General features: G+C 35.5%; 1 pseudogene; it reads left to right on the top strand.

Annotated features, from left to right (window-relative positions):
* Positions 1 to 6,718: 6,718 nt before the first annotated feature.
* On the top strand, positions 6,719 to 23,144 carry LOC120178420 (annotated as a pseudogene).
* The last annotated feature ends 723 nt before the right edge of the window (positions 23,145 to 23,867 follow it).

Below are 23,867 nucleotides of genomic sequence, written 5' to 3'. Positions count from 1 at the left end.
TGTTCCTTCCAAGCTTTCTCATAAGGCCCTTCAAACTTCTTTTTCAGGCTATGAGCCTCGTCTTTCCAGTATTCAGAGGTTACCTTCAACTTGGAGTTATCCTTGACCTTATCTTGATACCCCTTTCTCAAGTCTTCGAGCTCAAAACGGACTCTTTTTTGTTCTTTTTCCAATTTTTCTGCCCGATCTTTCTGAGAGTCAGCATCAAGCTTCCACTGATAACGTTCAGCTTCAAGTTCTTTTATCCTTTGCTTCAGCTCATTATTCACGGCTTCAAACTCGGTCTTGGCTATCTCGAGTTTAGAAGGGACATGCCTGAGATGTTCTTCCATGGTTCGGGTGTCATCACAGTTTGGCACAGGGATGTTGTCATTCTTTCTCAATCTTCGCCACTCCACATAATCCGGAGTGAGCATACTTCTGGCAGCTACAACATCCATCCGGAATACTTTCCTCCACGAATCGGCTGCTTCTTTGATCATCTTCTTATAGCTGTCGCCGTGATACTCAAACTCTGACCTAGCCAACCCGCATGTTGCTGGGACAAACTGACGTGCTCCATACTGTCTAAGTGCTAATAGCGGAGCATACCCGACTGCTCCCCAAAGTCCAAGTAAGGTCACAGTGTCGGAGTCACCACATCGAAAAAGAACATCACTGAGGAATAACCAAGGGGCTCTCCAAACAATATCTCGGTCTTGAAGATGCGTAAAGACCTTCATCCATTTTTCTTTCGAGGCGCCTTCATGCCATTTTAAGGTAATAAATTCACCTAGAGGTGAATAGGTGGTGCTGAAACGGCGGTAGGCAACCCCGTCAGTCTTCCAGAAGTGGCTGTGAATCCAGACTTGAAGGAGATGAATGCACCCGGTGAATCTTCCTCCGCCAGTTCTTCAGCAATGATTGAGAGATCGAAAGGTCTCAGCCAAGATGGCTGGTGCTGGATTGACTCTTCTTGAGAGTTGTTCGAATAGCTCCACTACGGTGGCATCGATGTATCCCAAGGTCTTTGGGAATAAAATTAGACCATACAGACCTAATGCAAACAGGTCTATTGTCTTCCACTCATCAGGATGGTGCTTCATTAGTTGTTTGATATGAAGCCAAGCGATTCCTTCTCCACTACCCTTACATCGAGCTCGGTCAGTTACCCATTTTTCATCAACTCCGGCAACCTTAGCTAGTGCATTTTTGAAAGGTTGACTTTTAATGTGCTTAAGGTAGGCCCGCTCGAGTTTGATGTTTTCACAATGCAACAGTGTAGTGTATTCTTCTATGGTGGGCACCATGTATTCCCGGTTAAAGGTGAAGCAACTGTATCCCGGGTTCCAAAATTGAACCAAGGCTCTAATTAAGGGCTCATCAATCTTAACATGAAGTAGAAGTGCAACATCACCGTACCGTTGGCTGAACTTCTGTTTCACCTCATTCTTCCAACTGTCCCAGATGTCCCGGAGCTCTTGTATATCATTCTGTTTTAGGCTGATTGAGGCGTAGCTAACCAGCTCTGACACATAGCTGTCTTGAAGACTGTCTCCCTTTTCCTTCTGAGTCTTCTCGGACCATAGTCGTACCTCAGGGTTTTTAATCTCTTGTATTACAACACCTTTATCCATTAATTCAGATTATTTTGTACGTAATGAACGTCTTTTTAGGGATCAATGGCCTTTTGTTATGATGCAAATGCTAAAAACAAACACAAAGGCAAACGGTTAGTAAAATAAAATAAATGGAAATAATAAAATAACAAGAAATAAATGGTAATAAAAACATAAGGAAAAACAAATGGTTAGGAAAGAATTGTCCTAGGTTTTGGAATGTGGTTTTGGGGTAGGCTCTATTTCTTCGAAGTCTCCTGGTTTAGGTTCTAAAAACGGTACCCGAGTTCTCCTTGCTGGTGCCCCCTTGGGCTCACCAGTCCCTTAGTCCTAAACCCATCACATGCTTGTGTGGACTAAGTTAAACTCGAGGGGACACATTCCCTTATGTCTATGCGGAGAATAAATTCACACGAAGACATAAGGTATATGAATCCCGAAGGCTACTTGCTAGGCATATGCGGTGAATAAATTCACACGAATGCGTCGCTTTCACCCCCACTTAAAACGGGTTTGGAGCTCGGGTTTAGAGCCTTAGATGAAAAAAAAGACTTTAAGGGCTGAAATCATTGAGAAAACGATTAGTACAACTATTTACGCGAAAAAACATAATCAAAAGTAAGCAATAAGGATCGAAATGTTACCTTAAAATTTAAACTTACACTTTTCGTTGAAAAGACAACTGGAAATTACCTTAGCCTGACTCACTTACCTGTTGTCCCCAGCGGAGTCGCCAAGCTGTCGCAACCGTCTTTCGGTTGGGCCCCGGAATTGGGCTTCGACTTGAAGAATGGATTGGAGTCGCCACCGATTATTTATTTAACAATAAATAGGTTAATCGGATACCTTATATCTTACCTGATCTGCGTCTTACCAAAGATATGTCGGACTCGGGAGTCGGTTACAGCTAAGGAAGGATTAGCACCCTTGAACTGCCCTTTCGGTACTATGTAATTTCCAGTTGTCTTTAATTAAGAAAGTTGTAAATTTAAATAAAAATGTAAAATGACGATCCAAATTACTTACCTTAGATTGCTTAAATTGTACCCTTAGAAGATCAAGACATATATTAGATAAGGAATGCAAATAAAACACCTAAGGTAAAATGGAAAACAAATAAGATGAGGAAAATATAGAATATAAAAATAATGTATATGATGGTAATAATGATAAAGATATAAACAATGGGAAAAATAAAAAGATATATATAATAGTAATAAATAAATAAAAACTAAAAACTAAAATAAATCACCATAATCAAATATGTACATGTAAAATAAAAAAAATAATGAAAATAAAATAAGAACATATATATATATATAACAATAATAGAAAAAAAAATGTAAATAAATATAATAATAAAGAAGTAAAGAAATAGGGTAAAATACAAAATGTGTACGTATATACATATACATATACATATAATATAACATATAAGTGAAATAATACTATACTAAATATATACGAATGTAAAAAAACTAATAATAATATAAACATATATAAATATTATAATGTATATAAAAAGATAATTAAAACTAAAATCCAGAGAAAGGACTAAATGAAAGAACTGCAGGCTAGAGGTCAAAATTCAAAGCAACATTAAGGGTTAATTTTTATTCAGGGGTGAAATAACGCTTTAAAAGATATGAGGGACCAAAAGGGTAGTTTACCCTATTTTATTTGAAACACGCTGGTATATATGCTAAAAAAGAACTAAAAACTTTCATTTGGTTTATTTCAAAAGCCAGAGCCATCCCTTTCCATTTCTCTGTGATGTTCTTGGGCTTCCAAGAACAGAGGCCGTGGGTTCCCAGAAACCGGCCATCAGCCGCCACAAGCCGCCTCGCCGGTGCCGTTGAACGGCGACGGCCGTCGTTCATCGGCAGCAAAATCACGAAATTTCCTTATTTTTCGGTAGCTTTTCACCTCCTCGTTTCAAAAATCCAGATAATTTTTCAAAAAATCAAGCCTCGGGGGCTAGATCTACGGAAGTAGATCCTGAAAACACCCCTTATTCATCGGCTAAAACGCTTCTTTTGGGTTCTATTCGAACAAAAATGACGAAGAGACCATGCAAGCAAGCATCTAAAGCGATAAAGGTAAGAACTTTTACCTTTTCCTTCGAAAACTTTGCGAGAATTCCTCTGTTTTCACTCTAATGCTTACTGCGAATTTTTGCTAGGGTTTTGTGTCTATTTCGTGTGAAAAAAAAAACTCCTCCTTACAAATGGATGATTACATTTATTTATAGCTTCGATTTGTGCTATTTTTGGACCTATTTGAATCCTAATAGGACTCTAACATTTTCTTATTCACTGTGCGAGATCCTTGCGTCGTTGGTGGTTGCCGAGAGAATCGGGCATTGTTTGAGAGGCATGCGGTCGTGGGAGTGTGCGGCGCGGCTGGAACCTTGGCTTGGGTTTGGAGGCAACCCTAGATACCTTTACCGTGGACCGTTGGATTCCATCTAGATCCAACGGTCACTGTTACTGGCGGCTGGATGAGAAGTTGAGGGAGCTAGGGCTTCCGAAGACCCTAAACTATTATGGGTCACGTGCGCTGGACTTGGTCCACTGTTGGGCCAGCAGATTGGTCTTGTAACCTAATTTTGGTCCTGTAATATGCAAGAAATAAATGAAATTAATACTAATATATATATGTGAATATTATAAAAGTGTGGAGACGAAATTATGTGTCTACAATAACAAAACATAATATATATTTTGTGTGTCTTCCCACCAACACTTTAGCAAATATCTCATCTCAAAAAATAATTCCCCAATTTCATTTGAATTATGAAAGGAGGAGAAGCCAAAACTAATTGGATTGAAATTTAAAATAATTTTGGTTGCGATTATTAGATTTCATTTTAATTTTTAAATAAATCATCTGTCGATCATTAAATAATATATTTTGAATATGTAAATTTATTTAATCATCAAAAAACTTTATAGTGTATAATTAAAAATTTTCAATTAATAACTTTTTCTTCTTTTAGGTTACGGGTTCATTATTCATTATAAATAAATAAAAAATTTCCTTTCCTCTATCTTAGATAAGAACTATTTAAAAATTTATATAATCAAAGACGAAACTAAAGGAACTCTAGCACAGTTTTCACTTAATACATTAATGTTATACAGTTTTCACTTAATACATGGGTAAATTGCATTTTGCCCCCTCCTCCAATTGTAAAAAATAAGTCAATTAATCCATTTAGAATTACAAAATTATAAATTAACATAACAATCAAATTTTATTTAGACTCTTTAAATTTTTATAAATGAATTCAGTCCATTACCAATATATATATATATATATATATATATATATATATATATATATATATATATATATATATATATATATATATATATATATATATATATATCTCCCTGTAAATAATTGCAATGGAATGAGATATATTTAGGATCAATGGATAGTGTGCAATGGTGCCCAAAGATAATACAATCATCTGATCAAAGTTGGTGGAGGGGAAAAAATAATGGTCCCAAACAAAACCTTTTCTAAAGTAAAAGGCAAAGGTAAAATTTTTGTTTTTGTCCCTCTATTATACTCAAATAAGAGAATTAGTCACTATACTTTATTTGACATAATTGATCATCTATTTTCATGATGACTTAATTAGTTCCAATGGTGTTAATCATTCTGGCTAAAATATTAATATTGATATTTTTAAATCTTCATTCAAATATAATAAAATCCATATCAACATGATTAGTTATATGCCTTCTAAAAAAACTTTATTTAATGTTTTTTTCATAATAGTTAATAATATTAAGTGTTTAAGTTAATTAATAGAATTACAAAAATGGAGGTATTATTTTATATTAAATTAAATATAAGAACTAAATTTTAATTTTATACATAATAGAGGACTAAACCATAATTTGACGGAAAAAAAAATCAACTGACACATAAAGCTAACTTGGCATCAGAGCTACTCCTAGAGGTTAATGGATAGAATCCTACGCTTAATATTTTAATATAATCTTTATACTGTTAATAAATTATGTATATTACTTATTTTGAATATTTTTATTTGACTTTTAACCAATATTTTAATTGAAAATTTATATATTTTTATTTTTTAAAATATTACTCTAATTATGTCAAGAAACTAACATTCTTTTCTTAGATTTAAAATTGAAATAATACTAATAATAATAATAGAAGTAAAAAATGAATAAAATATAGGGTAAATTATGTGTTTAGTATCTAAATTATCAATTTTAATTCTTTTTAGTACCTAAACTTTTAATTTTTTTAAAATCATACTTAAAGTCTAATTTTTCTTTCATTTTACTATCTTGCATTAAAATCTTTATTTTTGGTTTCATTTTAGTATTTTCGTTCACAATTTATTGTTAGGTTTTGAAAAAATTGAAAGTTTAGACACTAAAACGGATCAAAATTGATAATTTATATACTAAATACATTATGTTTTTAACGGCGGATACTAAATTGAAATGTAAATTAAATATTATGTATGATTTTGAAAATTAAAAATGAATTGTTGGACCTCACATGAAATTTTTTTAGCACAATTAAAGATTCTTGGCAAGGTCATTGTGAAGGCTCAACTACGCAAGTTCTATTCAGTAAATTGAGAAGACTCAAGCCTTTCTTAAAAGAGCTTAAAAAGGAGCACTTTTTGACATTTCTGGTAGAGTGAAGGAAAAAAGGACTGAGCTGGAGCAAATTCAGATTTTTAATCTGACTCATGTTGATCAGAGGATAATTGATGATAAGAAAAGAACCCATTCTGAACTAGTGGAACTGGAAGTGGCTGAATCTGAGTTCTACAGACAAAAGGCTAAGATTCATTGGTTAAGTGAGGGGGATCTTAATACTAGATTCTTCCATCAGAGGGTAAAGTCTAATAAGAAGCGAAATACCATTAGAGTTATCAAAGGTGAAGATGGACGATATTATGACTCTTTTGATGGCATGGCTACTGAGTTAGAGAGCTTCTCCACTAACCTGATTGGTTTTGTGTACCCTTTAGTCAGAAGCAACTCTGTTGAGGATTTAAAAGGACTGTTAAATTACTCCTTGCCTGAAGGAGCAGTTGTTTTTTAACCAAAGAGGTGAGTGATATGGAGATTAAGGAGGCCCTGTTTAGACAAGGAAATGATAAAAGTCCAGGCCCTTATCGTTATACTTCTGGTTTTTTCAAGGCTACCTGGGACATAGTAGGTACTTGCTTTGTTTCTGCTCTGAGGTATTTCTTCCAATCCTCATGTTTGTTGTTTTCTTTCAATGACACTTGTAATACCCTAAAAATTTAGACAATGACCAAAATGCAAATTTTGAAAGTTTAATGGTCAAAGTAGAAATTTGGAAAAATAACTTAGGGAATTAAGTGATAATTTCCTAAAAAGAATTTTTATTCCATAAATAGATGGTTTACTCTTGATAGTGGAGTTATAGAAATCATATTTTTTGGATTTGCAATTTTAGTAAAGAAAAACTAGAAATGGTTAAAGCCGGTAAGGAAATCGATATTTCAGATCAAATTGGCATTTTACAAAAATTTGAAGGATGTTATAAAATGGTTGGAAATATTATTTAATATTTTGGATCAAAGAAATTTGGTCTGGAAATGTGCAAATTTTTAGATTTAACCGAAATAGTGGAATTTAGTGACTAAAACGCAAGATTTGAAAATTCAAGGTGAATTTCAAAAGTCAAAGTCAAAATAATTTATGTTTGACTTTGTAATATGATAATAAGCAAATGGCTTGGTTTTATGGTAATTATGGAGATTCATTAATGGAAAAAATGGAATTTCCTATTGAATTGAATAAAATAATTCTATTATAAGACATGTGCTAGACTTATTTGATATTAGAGTATTATGATGGGGAAGTATTTTCAGCTCATCTTCTTCTCCAAGCCGTGGGTTTCTCTTAAGGTAAGAGAAAATTTTCAACTCAATTTTTCAAGCAATTTACTTAGGATTTTGAGTAAGTCGTAAAAACAAAATTGTTATATGCGAAAAACTCTATCTTTTGGTACCAATATTGTATGATAATCTTGTTGGTGTTCAAAGATCCCAAATCTAAGGGTTTGTGTTCATATAAGGGATCATGAAATTTATGATGGATTTTGATGTTTGTGTGGTAGTTGATTCATATTCTAGCATGAAAGATGATTAGAACATGTTTAATCTTTCTAGAACTTGTTCTTTAAATTTCAGCCATGAATGGTTTGAGTGAGAAAAATTATGGAAAAATTATATATGGGTTGGAAATGATGAAGGAAGTATTCTACAAGCCTTAGAAAAATTGGGGATCATTTCGTAAGTTTTGAAAAGTTTGGGATAAATTCGTAAATTTTGGAAAATTGATGAAGAACCTAGGGATGAAGTTAAAAGAAACAGTTAGATTCTGAATTTGGTATTAGGTTCGAAAATTCACCAGAATTTATATAAAAATAATTTGGAGGTTATTTTTATATATTGTGTTCATATATTGATCTAGTTTTTTTTGGAACAAACGTGGATCAATTTCAAGGTGTGTACAAAAAAAATATGAATTTTTAATCAAGGAAGGGTCAGAAAAATCGGACAGCAGATTCTGCAAAGCAGATTCTGCAAAACAGATTCTGTTGGTCAACTTTGAAAATTCATCATAAATTATACAGAATGAATTAGAAGGAGTTCTTTATATGGATAGATTCGTATTCGAGTATAGTTTGCAACGGAATAAACGAAATTGAATTAAAGTGTGTATATCAGTACAGAATACTGATTCTTTAAAGGTAGTGCAAGTTGTCAGAATATGGAAATTTTAGAAAGTTTGGTGATTGTAATACAAATTTCGAATTGTTGGGAGTGTTATTGTAATTATGCCTTTGTGTACTGGGTTGATAATAATTTCAATACTGGAATTTTTGTATTGAAATTCTAAGTGATAAAATGGTGAAGGACCATTTTGTGTAAATTGGAAAAATTGGTTCCAATGTTAAAAGGAAATTATTAAGTATTAAGTATTTTGATAGATAATGAGTATCAAATATAATACGGAATTATTTTGGGATATGTTTATGTTAGTACAATACTAACATATGTATTGTTATAAATTTGTGATTTATACAGATCATGGTTGATTTGCAATTGAAGCAAGTCAAGTATAAAAAGGGTATATTGTGGACAATAGTGAGGCACAATATTTTGAAAGATATAAAGTGTCAAGGTGAGTGCAATACATGCATGAAATTATATATGAATATTTTATACATCATAAGGAAGACTTGCGATAAGTCGACCTTGTTTATATCGGCATGATTTTATATCATTTTTATAAATTGACATTGATATGTCAGAGTATGAATTAAAATGCATTGATCATGAAAAATGAGATATTTTACCATGAATGTTTTCGGGTATGAACTGTCCAATGTTAAATTTGATAATATACTTTGCCATGAATGGATTAAATAAAATTGACTATATGCCCAAATATGTTATTGAGGATCAGTGGTATTAATGGCATGCCATAGAGTCTAACAGCTGCAATATTAGGTAGTACTAGAGTGTCTAGAGAAGACACATAGTCCAGGCCTCAAAGTGTCTAGCAAAGACACGGTATAAGCACTACGGTGCATTATTAGGTGAGCAAAGCTCGACCTCAGCACTTCGGTGCAATATTTGACTCCTATATTGGGTTCCTCATACAATTATATTATGGGCTATGAGTTATGGTTTATTGGTTAATAAATGGCAAGTATGCAAATAAGCTTACAAGCTTATGAATGATGGCAAGTATATTGATAAAATAAGCTTACGAGCTTATGGAATTTAAATGGTAAGTATTTTGATAAAATAAGCTTACGAGCTTATGGGATAAATGGTAAGAGATTTTATATTATTTTGATCATGGGAAAATATTGGATATGTTAGTAAAAATGATTTTATGGAAATTTGATTTTTGACATTGAAAATCATGCATGAATTGTATTGCACTGTAAAATATTTTAATTGCCTCGCTAAGTATATACTTAGCTTGTGATGATTTTCACACGTAGGTATAAAGCAAAGAATAAGAATAAAGAGTTCAGAACGACATCAAGCATCGAGAGGTATATTTCAATATTAGTAAGACATCCTACGATGGAATTTGATTTTAGATAGTGGCATGTAATTTAAAAATGTTCAATTTATTTGTTGAATAAATTTTGAAAATTTTTATAGTGATGAAATGTTAATTTTTATGAATGTATATGTATTTTCGGAAGTTACCAGTTAATGTAGCATGAACAGTAACCACGGTTTTAAGCAAAATTTTCTAGAATGCATTTGGGGTACCGATTCCCCCAATAGGGAACCGATTCCCCTACTGTTCATCGACACTGTTCACTGTTCATTTAAAAAAATCTTTTGAATTAAATTTGTTATAATAAAGTATAAATTATATGGAATGATATTTTGATAATATCAATCATCATTTTAAAGAGAATAAATTTTAAATGTATTTTGAAATCAAAATGGTTTTACAAATTCGGATAACATCTATAATCTGTATAGGTATAATTATACGGGTTATGGGTGTTATAACACTGCCTTAGTCTTGGTTCCTAAATATCTAAATGCATGCTTAGCAAAAGAATTCAGACCTGTCTCTTGCTATTCAGTAGTTTATAAAACTATCACAATAATACTTGTTAATAGAATAGCCCCATTCTTCCTTGGCATGATCTCCCCTAGTCAGTCAGCTTTTGTCAAGGGTAGAAACATTGTTGATAACACCTTGCTAGCTCAGGAAATTGTTAAAGGCTACTCTAGGAAGAGTCTCTCACCTAGATGTGTAATCAAAATTGATTTACAGAAGGCTTATGACTCTGTTAGTTAGGAATTCTTGTTGAATGTTCTTGATACAATGGGACTTCCTGATACTTTTTGTAACTGGATTAAGGCCTGCATTGCTACTCCCATGTACTCTCTCTCTTTAAATGGTATCTTGGTGGGGTAATTCAAAGGAGCTAGGGGATTAGGCAAGGAGATCCTTTATCTCCTTACCTCTTTGTCATTGCCATGAATGTCATGTCCACTCTTTTAGATACTGCTGCAAAACATGGTATTTTTAAATTTCACCCCAAGTTTAGGAGAATATCTCTCACTCACCTTTGCTTCGCAGATGACCTGCTAGTTTTCTGTCATGGTTCTCTTGATGTTGTGCTGGGAGTGCAAAGTACCTTAGATAAGTTTTATGAGCTGTCTGGTCTTAAGTTGAATGCACAGAAGACATAATTGTATGATTGTGGTTTGAATGCGCTTGATCTAGAGCAGATTATGTTGGCTACTGGGTTTATATTGGGGTAGCTCCTTGTGAGGTATCTCGGGGTGCCTCTTGTGACTCGTAAACTCATTGGTAGAGACTGTGCAACATTAGTGAAAAAGATTAAAGATAAACTTAGCTAGTGGTCTAACAAGAATCTGAGTTATGGGGGTAGACTCTAGTTGGTAAAAACTGTATTGTTTAGCATATTTAACTACTAGAGTAGGCAGTTGGTACTCCTAAGGGGATCATTAGGGATATTGAACGCCTTTGTATGTGTTTCTTCTGGAAGAGCAACGACGCCCCAGCTAAGGGAGCTCGTATGGGATGGAATCAGATTTGTTCCTTAAAATTTGAGGGTGGTTTGGGTCTTAGAAACCTTGTGGTATGGAGTAAAACATGTTGCCTGTTATTAGTAAAAAAAACATTATGGCTAATGAGGGCTCACTCTGGTTAGCCTGGATTAAAGAGTATTGTTTCAAAACAGCTAGCTATTCGGAGGTAGAATGCAAAGCACACTTTAGCTGGATCCTAAGCAAACTTCTGAGTATGTGAGAGGAGGCTAGACGTTTGTTCTGTCCTTGTGCCAACTGGAATCTTATTAAAGGAAAATGGATTTGGGATAATATTCGTAACTGTAGGGAGAAGGTAAACTAGCATAGGTTGATCTGGTTCCTTACTCACATACCTAAATTTTTTTTAATCTTGTGGATGGTCATTCTTAATAGGTTGCCTACTAAAGATAGGCTTGTACATTTTGGTTTGGCTATTGATAATGTTTACGGGATGTGTGGCTCTGGCATTGAATCTCGGGATCATCTCTTTGCTGAGTGTTCCTTTGCTAAGAAAGTGCGGGGTATTGTTCTAACTTCCTGTGAAGTTCGTTAGGAGTCGAATAATTGGGATGAGCTTTTTAATTGGATTGGATTGTTGTACTCTATCTGGGAAGAGCGTAACCATAGACACTTCAGGGGCTCGTCTCGTTCGATCGAAGTAATTGTAAATAGTATAAAAGTGGCTGTGAGAGTCAAATTGTGTAGATATGGCATGCTTAGGCTTGATGATGTAAATAGCCATTTGTGCATAAATTGGGGTTTGTCCTAGTGAGGTGAATTTTGATTATTTGTAGCAGCTAGTCTGTATTCTTTTGGATGAATATAATTTACTTATAAAAAATAAAATTAAAAGTTTAGATACTAAAATGAATTGAAACTGATAGTGTAGAAACTAAATACGTAATTTATACGATATAAAACATAGTTGGACGAAGCATCCTGACATCACCACCTTTGTTTCTTCCATCTCATTCCGAATCAAACGGCTCAAATTTCAAAACTACTAAAAAGGAAAACACGAAAATCAACCACATCTAATCAAATTCCCTTTTTTCTACTTTTATTTTATTTTTATTATTTTATTTTAATTTAAAAATATAATATATTTCTTTAAAAAGTAAACATTGTGTTAAGAATTCCCATCAAAAGTGTGGTACCACATATTCTTCAAGGACCCATACTTTTTTCCAACCGTGATGATTATTTATTTATTAAAATAGTTATCTGTTAGTATTATAATAAATTTCCATCATATTTTATTTAACAAAATACCTTAATTCTCGACGTTCTTCCCGAAAAATCATCTTATCAATTTAATATTCTCGATCAGGCACCGTTCAGACTATATTTTTTAATCTAACACCTTTTGCAGAAAGGTGCGTCCCCTGCAGAGCGCTTTACTCTAATTTGGTGGCACGTGGGGTAAGGCGCGCCCCCTGAAGCGCACCTTATGCTAACATAGGATACATGTGTGTAAAGCGCGGCCCTTGGGGAGCGCCTTAGGCTACGTAGGGGTATAGCGCGAGGCAGGGGCCACGCCTTACCTATAAATCTGTCACGCGTCAGAAAGGCGCGTCCCCTATGGCACGCCTTAGGTATAATTACCCACCTACCCCGACTTAATATTTTGTATTTAATTTATTTAAGTATTTAATTTTTTTAATATTTTACTTAATTAATTGTTTTACAGATATAAAATAGAAGACGGTCTACTTCAATTGGATGGAAATCATATATCTTAACACTTTGCTGATACGGTAACATTTTAACGTTTTAATTTAATTTAAATTATTAGTAATAATTTGTTGATTTATTTAATGCATGATTATTAGATTAAGAATTAATTTTTGTAATTATTTAATTTTAGGAGAAGGACCGTGTATTAGATCCTTTTATTAGGAACCTTAAGTTAATGATACCTAGCTGTGTCTCGTCGTATTTAGTAGAGGTTGTATTCGGTTATATAGGTAGATATCAGTGTCACTGTAAGATAGAACCAGACCTTATTTCTGCCTTAGTAGAGCGGGGGAGGCCGGAGACTCACACATTCCATCTTCTGTGTGGAGAGTGCACGATTACACTTGAGGATGTTGCTATGCACCTAGGGCTTCCGGTGGATAGAGATGTGATATCAGGGATAGTGAAGGGTTCTTGGACTACTTTGTGCCGAGAAAATCTAGGACGTGTCCCGAAAAATTTTAATGGTGGTCGGATACCGTTAAATTGGTTAGATGCCAATTTAATTAAAATGTATGCACGGCATGCATACTGCAGCTGATAGGAGAGTTGATGATGCCAGACAAATCGCGCAACCAAGTTCACTGCATGTGGTTGTGACATCTTAGCGACTTTTATCTGGTCGGATCACTCAGTTGGAGCTCGACAGTTTTGGCTTTATTGTACAGGGAGATGTGTCGAGCCACTGACTATAGGAGATGCTATCGGCGGATGCCTCCTCCTGCAGGTCTTGGGTATGGTATCGATTGCCCTTTTATGTCTCGTTGTGAAGAACCTATTCGGCTACTCTTGAGGTAATTATAAAACTTATTTCATATATTAATCATTTTATACAGCGTATATAATTTTTTTTCCCTTGAATAGGAGTCTACTGATAGGAAAAATCTCAGGACTACCTGATGATTTAGAAAAATTAGGGTGTTAATCGATCAGAAGGCTGGCACACAGTATGAATTTTAATGTTTAAAATTTGATTTTAGATTATATATAATTAGATTATTTTTTATAAAAATTATATATTTGTTTTAGTTTGAATGGTGTCATATTCTAATGATGATGTGAGGACGGTGATCCCACCTGAGTTGAGGGGCCCATCAGATGTTTGGATGGCGATGGTCCCTTTGATCTGTTATGCGATCATTGAGTGGCACTCTACTGATCGCGTACTCCGGCAATTTGGTTGTTTTCAACCAATTCCGGAAGCACCTCCCAATATGGACGAGTTGCATAGCACAAATAGACACGACAAGATCGATACAGATTGGCTGGTGAGGCATCATGAGTGGGTCGTGTGTTGAGAGGATCGATATCGATGCCTTCCCTGTAGAGAGCCCATTTATGTTGATCACTTGACGGTTGGTGATGATTATTATGAGTGGTTCAACAGAAATGGGAAATCGTTTCTACTTTCTGATGATGCACGAGGGCGGACCTGTCCACGACGTCGACAGAGACGTTTACCGACACAGCACCATCGTCCCCCGACTCATGGAATGAGAGTAGGTGCTTCCGGTTCATCCTCAGCTGCACCAACAGGACCTTCACAGCAGTCACCGTCTACAACGACTTACATACCACAACCATATGTTTATCCGCCACCGTCATTCCCTTACCCGATGCCGTCGCCGCCACCATCACCTGGTTTTATGATCCCGCCGCCGCCACCTTCACAGAGTTATATGACCCCTCTTGGAGGCTATTATGGGTCTATTTTTATAGATCCAACTTGGGGTTCATATGCCCACATTTTGGCGGGTTCAGCCTCATCAACCATGGCCGCAGCACAAACACCTCCTGTACAGTTTTCACACTCAGTGATGTCTGGGTTTTATGAGTTTTCCCAGATTTCGCAGGCCAGTGGATAGTCAGTTATACACCTCCATGGCCATTATTTATGAGGTGCTTCATCGTCATAAGCTCCTCATCAACAAAATTTAGCTGCTCAAGATGACGACGACGAGGACGGCGATGACAATGATGATGATGATGACAGCGAGGAGTCACAACCAGTGATACGAAGAAATCCTCCTCAAGACCGACAGCCATCGCCCTGTAGAACACATTCGCGCCGTAGGCATCGATAGATTTTGTTTTTTATTATATTTATATTTAGTACTTTTTATTGTAGTTGTTTATTGGGTTTTTATTGTAATTTTTTTTATTTATCATTTAATACTTACTTTAATTCGTTATATGGTTGGATTATTTTAATTTATTTTGTATATTTGTTGGACTTTTTGTTAAATTTATTTTGCTTAATTTTGTTTGTTAGCATTTAATATTAGTTATTGTAATTTGGTTATCATTTACCATTTAATATTTATTGTATCGTTAATATCAGTTGTTAATATACACCAATGTCCAATCTCGTATAATTTTATCGTTTTTTAATCTTCATCAGCGGTTATCGAATAACATTAACTTGAAGTAAATGCAAATTAAAGTACAATAATTATTATTTGATAAACAGCTACATCATTTTGGACAATGCCCATATCTTCTATCTTGTCTATATCTTTCTCGAATTCATATCGCAATGATTCGATTGGATTTTGGACGACCACGCTCCCTCAATAAACTCGGATTTGGTATAATCGGAAGCCAATCTTGAACCTCATCAGGGTCTTTGTCATTACCTAGGGGAACTCAAATTCGTATACCTTAAAAACTTCATATAGTAGGTATACGAGATCCAAAAATGGTTATAGTCTTGACGTGTATGCGAGCAAGCTGCTATCACATGAGAGCATGGATATTTCTGAGCTTGAAAATACCCGCGGTCGCACGTTCTATCCCTTAGATTTACTCTTAACGACACAGCTTCAATCCCTTGAAGAGGTCGCGACAACTCTATGACACGAAACATGTCATGCCTTCTAGAGAAGCTGTTACAGACATTCCATTGATGCATCAATTTTTCTGTAGATCTGTAACTAATCTAGGGTGATAGACATGACCGCCTTGCATTCAGGTTTGAGCTTGTCCCTGAGCTTCGCAAAAAAACCCCAAAATGAAAATATGTAGTTTTTACAAAGTCGCTAAAGTAAGTGACATGCACCCTTTAAGGTTGAATTGATTGCCTCTGCCAAGTTGGTCGTCATGTCCATATCGATATCCACCATCATATGTGTTCGTCCACATTTCTTTATCGATGAGGCTGATGTAATCCTATCATTCCTCGTTTTTCTCCCGCAAATCTTGAAGCATTGATTCAAACGTTCGAGGAAGTAGTTCGTAACCTGATCAAAAAATGTATAACTTACTAACCTGATCAAAATGATCGAAAGAAAACAAACTACATCAGTTTCACTTACCCATGCGCACAAGTAATTGACGCTCATCATTCTTCTGTATCTTCCATAGTAGTTCAGCAATGTGTCGGAGACAATACCTATGTTGGACAAAGGTGGTTGCCACATTGGACCAAAGACTCCATTGCTGCTTTGATCCTAGCTCCGCGATTTGAAATGACACAGATTTGTTCCCTCGTGATAACATGTGCACATAAATTTTGGAGGAAAAAAGCCCAAGAATCTGTATCTTCTCCTTCGACAAGAGCAAAAGCAACTGGAAAAATGTTATGATTGTCATCTTGGACAACTGCCAATAATAAAACTTGCTTGTATTTTACATACAAGAAAGTCTCGTCGATCTGGACCACAGGCTTGCAGTATTTGACAACATTAACGCATAGGAGGTTTCGAAGTCCATAATTGTCCTAGGATTCAACCTCCGCACCAGCCTAAACCAGCCTGGAAGTTCGTTGTAAGATGCATCACATTCGCCATGAAGTTTGACAATGGCTTTTTGTTTTGCCAACCAAGTTTTTTTATAGGAGACAGTGTACTCATACTGCGATTGTATAGCTGAAATCAACACATCAACAGCTATATGAGAGCTTGCTTTTACCATGGGCATGATGGCTTGGCATATCACTTCAGAGTCCAAGTTGGGATGATCTTGGTTGACCCTTCCAGCATAACATGTATGAGGACCGTTGTATACTGTTAGTTCCCATATGTTGTTTTTCCTCATCCTCTTCGATACGCAAACCATCCAATTACATCAATTTTCACGTCGGGACACAGTAGCATACATATTTTTCAGTGGAGCGGTCGACTCTGATTGAACAAAATTATGGATATTATAATTTTTTATAGCCATCATCGCTTCTTCTTTGCTTGAAACTCCATGTCTAAATATAACTCACCATTATTATTGATGAGTAATATCCATAGTCACCGAGAGAGCATATCCGTAAATTCTGGCCCATACATTGCACCATAATCAGCTTCATACTGTGTGGAGGGTTAGTTTGTGCCACATTTACTGGAACTTCATCATCATCATGGAGTTGAATTGTGATTCTGGGTGAATAAATGTCCAATCTCAGCACCATCCGCACCAGGCTCACGAAGCGGTTCTTCTGGTGGAGATGATGGTTCCTCCTCCATGCTCTCCACATTAGGCGAATAACCTACTACTTGCACGCTTCCCCTTGAACTGGAAGGCATATCGATATTAAAAATCGAAAAAGCTCACACTCGAATGCCTCCACTTGGAGCTGAAGCCATCGTGTCAAATGAAATTGCACAGATGTTGCGTCGATGTCATCTCCATATTAAGGTCAAAGAGATTTGCAGATAAATGTCTTCCCCTTGAACTGGATGCGATATTGCCATACGATTGTTCGTCGACCCATCTCGGTACATATCGTAAGGAGTTACGGATGAATGTCTCCCTATTATGACATTAAAATCATTACACATTACTATCGTCGGCTGTCACTTGATCAACTTGTTCAGCCAGCCCATAGTGGGAGCTTAATGATTGACCCTGAACAGCACTACTTGAACAAAATTTGCATACATCTCAATATCGGCGTCTGAATAATTACTTTGAGCTTCAACCATCATTTCAACCATCATTGTTCAAAAGTTCGAACGCTGTATAAGTTAATGCAACAATGATGTTGGAAATCTGTACTGCAACGAGACATTCTTCTACTACTTCCAACATGAATCTCCTCGAAATCTTCGTTATCAGCTCCTCAAGAGTTATGTTTCTCTTGAATGATATTTTAACACGCTCATTTGATACAAAAAACACACCGGTTTCATCTTCTCGAATTTCACCATCATAATAAACAACAACTGCAAGTCGCGCCATTCTTTGAGTTAAAAGTGCGACAATATTATATCTGCAAAAAAAACTGAAACAAAGCCGATTAAATAATAATATAACGAAAATATAACACAATAAATTTTTACACATAAACATAAATAATTTAAATAAATTTTTATATTATTACATTACCGCAAAACTATTCGATGTATGCTCCTGCTTTCTAATTTTACAAACACAGAAATTAATTGACAACAATTAGTATAATATTTTTTTTCAAATAATCATAATAAACAATAAGTATAATTAAAAAAATTATCACAAATTACCTTATAACGAAAAATCGCACGAACTTCTGAATCAAATATGAGAAGATTGTCGGATTGTTGTATTAATTTTTTTTCTAATTGAGAGGAGATGTGAGGAGTTACCGGGGGAAAGAGTATTTATACCGGGAAAAGCTACAAGATGCGGTACCTGCACCATGCCTTATATAATTATATCAGATAAAGCTAAGACGCGGCCCTTGGTCCGCCTATATATTGTGTCAGATTTACAGATAAGGCATACCTCTGCCCCGCGCTATACCCCTACGTGGCCTAAGACGCGCCCAGGTGCCGCGCTTTACACACGTGTATCCCATGTTAGCATAAGGCACGCTTCAGGGGGGCCTTACCCCACGGGCACCAAATCAACGTAAAGCGCTTTGTAAGGGCGCCTTTCTGCAAAAGATGTTAGATCGATATAGTCTAAACGATGCTGCGATCGAGAATATTAAAAAAATGATTTTTTTGAGAAAAACCACCTTAATTCTCGACAAACTAAAGTGTAAAATAATAATTTAAACTCACAAATATATCTATTAAATAATATCAATGATAAAAAAAATGTTATTTTTTACTATTTTTAAATTTTAAAAATATATTTATGTATACACTTTATTGTCGATTAATTAAAATTTTAAATAAATATTATCTCATATTATTTAAATTAATAAAAAATTATTCATGGAATAAAAGAGTAATATTTATGCTAAAATTAATTTTAACATTGCAAGTAAAAAATTAAATAATTATATTTGTTATAATTTTTTATAATATTTATTTAAATAATTAGTGTTTGATAATTTCTAAACAATACTATATAGTCCGTATCTCAAATAATCTTTTTATTTCTGACTTATTTGATATCGTTCAATATTTGAATTTTTATAATAATATATAATAATACTTTTTTAGTAATAAAAAAATTCAGAAAAAAAAGGTAATTTGGGAAATTAATTTACCTACCACTATTGACCATACGTAAGCCCCAGGTTTTTTTTTAAAATTTCATCCCATTTTTTTCCTTCTCCTCTCGTCTTACACAAAGTAGGTTTTTTTTTTCCTTCCATTTTTGATCTGCCACTTGGGTCTGGATTTTTGTCTTAAATGGCCAGCTGAGCATAGAGAGAGAAGCTAAAAAAGGAAAGAATTTTGAAGTGGGAAAAACAAAGACTTGTTAAGTATTGAATTTTTAAAGTGGAAGAAAATACAAAGATGGGATTTTTTTTTTGGTGTGAAATTGGAGTAATTGTTGAAGAATTGTGTTGAAGATAGCATTTCAAATTCTGGGTTATTGTTTGATTTTGCTTTGGGATTTTATTTTATTTTTTTATTATTATGGGTGGGTGTTTTCCCTTGTTTTGGATCATCAAACAAGGAAGGGAACAATAATGGTGGGGGCACTGTGAAGCACTAAACAAGAAGGATTCAACTAAAGATGGCTCAGTTGCACAGCCTCAGCATGTTAATAGGTTAGTTCAGGTAGAAATGTTCTTCATTTTTCTTGGCCAAATTTTCACTCTATTTTGATAGATAGTTGTTGGATTATGTTGCTTGTTTGATCTGATACATTATGGTTGTTTCTGGGTTTTTGATTGATGATTCTTTAGTGGAATCAAACTAGTTTGAATGTTGCTCCATAAGGAGGTTTTTTGGGAGCTATGCTCTTAGTTTTTCGAACACATTTTCTTATCGAACATTGTTCATCTATAATTTCTAAGCTTACATAAGCTCATTGGAATAGTCGATGCATTATAAGCGAGAATTTGGAATATTCATAAAAATGACATAGAATGTAGTCGAGATTTGCTCAAGCTTTTCTATCTTTGTCGTAGAATGTAAAATGCAGTTTCCGAGATGAATTTAGGATTATATACTCAATTATGTGAGACTTCATTCTTGTGGTTAGTTTTGTGCTAGAGAGATAACTTTACGTTTTCTGGTCGTAAGAGTGTATCACAGTGCTCACTGTATGCCACAATTACAAGAATGTTGTTGATTAGGCTTGTAAATGAACCGAACCTTCAGCAAACGTGAACCGTTCGGCGCGTGTTCGTTTTTTTTATTGAACAAACATGAACAAGATTTTTGTTCGTTTAATTAAATGAACGAACATGAACAGAGGGCTCGTTCGTTCATTTACGTTCGTGAACGTTCGGTAATATGTTCGTTTATGTTCGTTCGTTATGTTCGTTGTTTTCTTCGTTTATGTTCTTTTTTTATGTTTATGTTCGTTTATGTTTAGCCCAATCCCTCTAGACCCTTTTAAAATATTAAAACCTATTAAATTTTAATCTGACACCTGTAAATATTTTAAAATTCAATTAATTTTAAATACAAATAAAAAAAAGGTCAAAACAATTAATAAAATATAATCCTAAATTGTTAGGAAATAAAAAATATATTTTCATTTATGTTCGTTTATTGTGTTCGGAAAGAAAAAAGCTCAAAAACATTTAAATGAACGAACATGAACGAACACAACAACTACATTCCTTAACGAACACATGAACAAGAAAATTTTTGTTCATTTATGTTCGTGTTCGTTTACTTGTTCAATTAAAGTTAAACGAACGAACATGAACATATCCCCGTTCGTGTTCGTTCGGTTCATTTACAGGCCTATTGTTGATTCACTACTTTGGACAGGCAAATCAGAATCTCGGAACTGTTCTGATTCTAAGAAGGAATCTGCAGCACCTAAAGATGGACCGACAGCAAATATCGCAGCACAAACATTCACTTTTCGAGAGCTTGCTGCCGCTACAAAGAACTTTAGGCCGGAATGTCTATTAGGAGAAGGTGGTTTCGGACGTGTTACAAGGGCCAGTTGGAGAGTACAGGACAGGTCTGTGACAAATACTTGAACCTTGCCTTGTGATTGCACTTGAGTAGCTTGCTTTAATTGGAGGACTTGGGATCCCGGTCCTGTTAAATTTGCTCGTAATGTAAGCTCCATAATTGTTTTATTGTTTCAGGTTGTTGCTGTCAAACAGCTTGATAGAAACGGCCTTCAGGGGAATAGAGAGTTTCTGGTTGAAGTTCTCATGCTTAGCCTCTTGCACCACCCGAACCTTGTCAATTTGATTGGTTATTGTGCCGATGGAGACCAGCGCCTCCTTGTCTACGAGTTTATGCCTTTGGGGTCGTTGGAGGATCACTTACACGGTAAGGGTGGCGTAATACTTTGCAGTCTAGCTTTTGGTTTGATGGCACTGTCAACTTGAAAACCGAAAGGCACTAATATTAACTATGAAATACTTCCATGCTAGGGAATATGCATACCTTTTGCTTTTGCCTTCGTCGGAACTGCAATAGTTCAATTGAATGAATTGCAGTGTAGGGAGAACGGTTAATGTTCTGCTGCAAAACTGATCTCTTACTGATTGATTTTGGCTTCATTTATTCTGCTAGACAAATATAAAACTCGACATTCCATTGCTTTGGTGCAAGTTCTCTTCCTTGAGCCGACTTTGAGCTCTCCAATTTAGGGTACCTATTGGAGAAACAAACTTGTGACTATATTGGCTTAATTCTGCTTTGGTTAGCCTGTTTGCTTGCTATAGTTTGGTTATTTAAATAGTCCGGTTGTCAAAATAAACTATTGGCAGACCCAATGATTACCTTGTTTTAAATTTGTTTTCAGATCTTCCTCCGGACAAGGAACCGCTGGACTGGAATACCCGAATGAAGATTGCAGCCGGTGCGGCCAAGGTATTGGAATACTTGCACGATAAAGCTAATCCTTCTGTTATATATAGGGACCTGAAATCATCAAACATCCTTCTTCATGAAGGCTATCACCCTAAATTATCAGATTTTGGGCTCGCAAAATTGGTCCTGTTGGCGACAAAACCCATGTCTCCACACGAGTGATGGGCACCTATGGTTATTGTGCACCGGAATATGCATGACTGGCCAGCTCACCCTAAAGTCCGATGTCTATAGTTTTGGAGTGGTCTTTCTTGAGCTTATCACGGGGCGCAAGGCCATTGATAATACACGCACTCCTGGAGAGCATAATCTTGTTGCATGGGTATCTTTCACTTCCAAGTTCCAACATCTTATGCTTATGTGGAATGACTTATATTTTATTTTGTTTGTAGGCGCGACCGCTTTTCAAAGACCGCAGGAATTTCCAATAATGGCTGACCTGCTACTGCAAGGTCGTTATCCGATGCGAGGCTTATACCAAGCTCTTGCAGTTGCTGCAATGTTTGCAGGAACAAGCTGCTACAAGGCCTCTAATAGGCGATGTTGTGACAGCCCTTACATACTTGGTCTCACAAACGTATGATCCAAATGCGCCTAGCAATCAAAGTAACAGAGTCTGTCCATCAACTCCGAGACTTAAAGATGATAGAAAGAGTATGGAAGATGGGTTGGACAGCCCAAATGAGCGTCGACAGCACGGTTCCCCTTCCACCCATAGAAATTCACCCAATTACAGGAAGAATCATGCTAGGAATTGAGACCAGTGCGGAGTTAGGTATGAACGATATCGGTGGGTTGGGGAGGAAATGGGTTTGGATGATTCAGAACGACATGAATCTCACAGGGACAGCCCTCAATGCTTCAAGAGCAAGGGAAACTCCACAATCGTGATATCGACAGAGAACGTGCTATCGCAGAGGCTAAAGTATGGGCGAGAATTGGAGGGAGAGAAAAAGAGCGAATGCGAGGGGCAGCTTCGATGGTACAAATGACTGACATTTCCGAACATTTCCGTTTTACTCTTTCAGGTGAAGACACTTCGAATCATTTTAAGGGTTGTCAATGGGGGGGGGGGGAAGAACAAAGTAAACTCGAATTCTTACCTTCAATCCCGATTTCCGCCCCCAAGAAATTAGAGTGTATACCTGTTGTTTTTTTCCTGTGGTCAATCTTGTAGTTGAGTATTGAACTGAAACTGGCTGAAAGAACAACAGTTAAAGAGGGGAGTGAGAGCAGTCGAATGATTCGAGTCGGCAACGGGTAATTTCATTGGACAAAATGAACCCTTTTCGAGATACATGTTACAGGAGATGTTGGGAAGATGTCTACTTGGGTTTTATGCCGGATGCGTGTCATTGGTGTTGCAGCATCTTCTATTATGTATGGACTTGTGGTCAGTCGTGTTTTCAGCTTATACATTGAGTTTTCACCATCCTCGTTTTTCTTTTTGGATGATCATCATCGTAGAGATGGCTTGAACCTAAATCATTACTCATAAATTATCAACATTCGAAGATATTAAGAATTATTGAATTAAAATAAAATTTATTTTGATTTTATATAATTAATTGAACAAGTCTTATATTTAATTATTTTCTGTTTTGACAAATTATGTAAAAATTATATTAAAACATCAACTGTGTATTTTGCCTTTCTAAGCTTAGTTGGTAACAAGGCAAGGTTCAATTAGGGGATCGAGGAGGGTTCACCAATCGAAAATTTTAAATTCTTATA

This window comes from Hibiscus syriacus, unplaced genomic scaffold, assembly GCF_006381635.1.
Source record: "Hibiscus syriacus cultivar Baekdansim isolate YM2019G1 unplaced genomic scaffold, ASM638163v2 tig00112349_pilon, whole genome shotgun sequence".
Taxonomy (NCBI): Eukaryota; Viridiplantae; Streptophyta; class Magnoliopsida; order Malvales; family Malvaceae; genus Hibiscus; species Hibiscus syriacus.
This window is presented reverse-complemented; position numbering and strand designations above follow the sequence as displayed.